Here is a 3,517-nt window from a genome sequence, read left to right as displayed (position 1 = left end):
CAAGCTTGCAATACTAAGAGACCTGTTGGAACTAATAGCTGACAGCTTCTTCTTGCTTAGCTCTTGGAAGTCTGCTTAAATTTAGTGATGAAGTTTCAGTCGTTGCCAAGCTGAGGATAAGGCCCTAGAATTTAATAGTGGAATAAAGGCTTCAATTTATCGATCACAAGCTCCTGTATGCCTGACACTTCAGATGCTTTTGTTCTAACACTGAATGTTTACAACAACCCTGAAAGGGAGGAATGATTCCTTCCATTTTCTAGACGAAGAAAATTAGATTCAGAGAAGCTAAATGATGTATCCAAAATCACAGTGCTAATAAACGCTAGAATTATGATTCAAATCCAGTCTTTAGCCTAGCTTAAATAAAATGTGTGTGAAGTTTCAAATTACTTGCCAGGATAGCAAAATGTCACTCCTTGCCTTCCTAGTTGCACCTCTGCCATCGGAAGGCTTATCCTACCCCTGAATTCTCTTCTGTATTCTCATCTAAAATGTGGGTCTGGGGCAGATTCAGTGTCATTCCAAGCATCTTGTTCATTTTTGTTTTTCACCTAACTCCTATGATACAGATACAAACGCTAGTCTGTTGGCACCAAATCCATACGCTTTCCTCTGTGATAGATGAGAATATTAATCTACTTAGTTCATACTCAAGCATAGAAAATCCCTTCATTGAACTGAGAAGAAGTCTGCTCCCTACAGAAGGAAAGTCACTAATGATACCAGGGTTTCAATGTTGGAGATGTCGGTGCACTCATTCGGTAAGCGTGAAGGAAGCCTGGCCTCCCACTTGTGGCTATAGGAGGGGCTGGGGCTTAGTTGGGAACCTGGCCTGCCAAGAGTCTGGGACATCCTAAACATGTCTAGGTCCAGATGAAATAGTTAGAAACAGGAGTAAATTAGGGCTTGGTTAAGTATCACTGCTGAACAACCTGTTGGAAAGGAGAGGCAACCAGATGCTAAGCCTTAACAACCCAACCTCAAGGAAGAAACAGGATGACAGGCAGGGTCAGCAAGCACTTTGTGGTAGGGAATTGGAGGATTTACTTAAAGACCCCTCTTTGTGTTCTCACTTCAGGGACCGAATGTTCTTGACGTATCTTCCCTGTATCCTCTCTCTTGCCCCTCTGTACCAGTGCTTCAAGAAGACTGATTTATTTTTTTTTAGGCTTAACCATTCATTTAAACATTTTTATTTGGTAATGTTTATATCAGTACACTAAAACTAAATTTTAGAGACCCTGGATATCATTAATTTGAATACCATTAGTTTATTATAAAAGAGAGACATGAAAATTATTTACATGATGAAAGATTTCCCAGCTTCGCCAGAATGGGCAGCTTTACTTGATGCCATTTCAATAGTCTACATACTTTCCGAGGATGTCACCATCTCTAAATAATAATCCTCATCATCTAGAACTACTTTGGTGCCTCCATATTCTGGGAGAAGAACTTTACCTCCAACTTCCATGCTAACTGGTTGAATCTCTCCACCCTTTTCCTTTAAAGCCTGATCCAACAGCTACTACTGTTGCTTGCAATACTTTTCTTTGAGATTTTTCTGGAAGCATAATCCCTCCTTTTGGTTACAGTTGCACTTACACTCGGTCAAAGAGGGGAAGAAACTTTCTAAACACCCGTCCTGACATGGCCCCAGCACCCTCCTTCCCACTACCAAGTTGGTAGTCCTGCAGGCCAACACTTGGGCCACGTGAACCAAGAAGACTGAGTAATGGCTCTCCTGCTGATTTCCAGATCTTCCTTCTGGACCTTTGCTTCCTCAAATTCTCTCTATATTATGTAGGTTTTTAAATCATAGAACACATCTCTCATTCCATGGTGGTTGTGCTTCACTGACTCGTAAAGGTCTTTCTAATCTGAATGGGCTCTTGTTCAACTAGGAAGCAGCCATGTGTCCTTTGATCCAGGAAACCCCCTGGTCTGTCTCAGCATCCCTCCACAAAGAGGAAGGAAAAGGCTGATGGCTGAAAAGAAGCTAAATTTCCCAAGTCAATGAAGTAGATATTCTCTGACTCATCCTCTAGCACATATAGAACCCTCATGATAGAATGTTCTAACTTTATTTCACCCGCTGCCTTTCCAAAGAGCAACTGGTCTGAATCTCATCTGCAGGATAAGCAGAATCTGCCTTGATCTTCTCTGGCAAGCAAACATGGGCATGTCGAGTTTAAATAAGAGAAATGGTCTAATGGCAAGGCAGAGTGTTAGAATGAGAAGGAAACTGGTAGTTTGTCAGAACTAATTGCAAGTAACACTAACTGACTCAATTCAAGCTAAGTTAAACAAAATGATACCTTATTTCATATGATTGGCAAATCCAATGGTGATCCTATTTGAAGCCTAGCTGCATCTAGGGGTTCTCTCAACATTTCTTTTTCTTTTTCTTTCTTTTTAAGAGAAAGAGTGTGTGTGAGCATTGTGGGGGGGGGGGTATTGCAGAGGGAGAGGGAAATCTTAAGCAGCCTCCAAACTCAATACAGAGCCCAACATGAGGCTCCATCTCATGACCCTGAGATTATGACCTGGGCTGAAATCAGGAGTTGGACGCTTAACCTACTGAGCCACCCAGGCACCCCTCTCATTATGTCTTGATACTGTTTCTTGAGAAGAATTGGCTTAGTTCTCAAGCAGGCATTCTCCTGGTGGTGAAAAAGATGGTTATAGATACATATCCTGTAAGTTAACTACTATTATATAAAGAAAGAATCCAGCTGCTTTGACATAAACATCCAAAGAATGACTTTGATCTGCTTTGTGTCTCATGCAAGTTGCTAAAACACTCATCCTGGCCAGTAAAAATGGGGTGCTTTTTTGGGATAAACCTGAGTCATGCATGATATTTGCTACAGTATTGCTACATTTCCATAGCAAAAGGATTCAGAGATAATTCAGTGCCTTCCAGAATACAGAGGTATACTTCACTCTCATGTTTCAGCCTGAAGTGATATTCCACATCAGTGGGGCTCTGTTCCATGGAGTCATTCAGGAATCTAGGTTTCTTCTCTTTTGTTTTTCCACCAAGCCCTAGAGTGTGTCTGGTCAACCCTGGATGACAAGCACAACCATGTTCCAGCTTCTGGGAAGGGGAATGAGAGTATGGAAGAAACAGTTTCCTGCCTTTCTCAGAATGTGTATGCCTTACTTTTGCCCACAGTCCATTGGTACAACTTTAGTTATATGGCCACTCCTAAATGCAAGAGGCAGGGAAATGCAGTCTAGCTTGGTGCCCAGGAAGAAAGTGAGAATGTGCAATGACAGTCTTTACAACAAGGGCCCAACTGTGGCTAGGAAGAGGAAAAAGATGTCACATCCAACCCATGTAGAATGAATTTCCGCATGGAAAAGAAGATTCTGATAGAATAAAAGGAACAATGTTGTTCAGGGGAAAACAAAAACAAAAACAGATGTTCCCCTACAGGTATGCATCAGAATGGTGCATCCAAGGACATGCTGAAGCCAAGCATAGTCAAATGAGCAGGTGTTGGAGTCA

General features: G+C 41.7%; 1 pseudogene; it reads right to left on the bottom strand.

Annotated features, from left to right (window-relative positions):
* Window positions 1-1,361: 1,361 nt before the first annotated feature.
* On the bottom strand, window positions 1,362-1,655 carry LOC121104472 (annotated as a pseudogene).
* Between the last annotated feature and the right edge of the window lie 1,862 nt (window positions 1,656-3,517).

The sequence above is a fragment of the Ursus maritimus genome, unplaced genomic scaffold (genome assembly GCF_017311325.1).
Source record: "Ursus maritimus isolate PB19 unplaced genomic scaffold, ASM1731132v1 scaffold_21, whole genome shotgun sequence".
Lineage (NCBI taxonomy): Eukaryota > Metazoa > Chordata > Mammalia > Carnivora > Ursidae > Ursus > Ursus maritimus.
The sequence above is the reverse complement of the archived record's forward strand: the minus strand, read 5'-3'. Positions and strand labels throughout refer to the sequence as shown.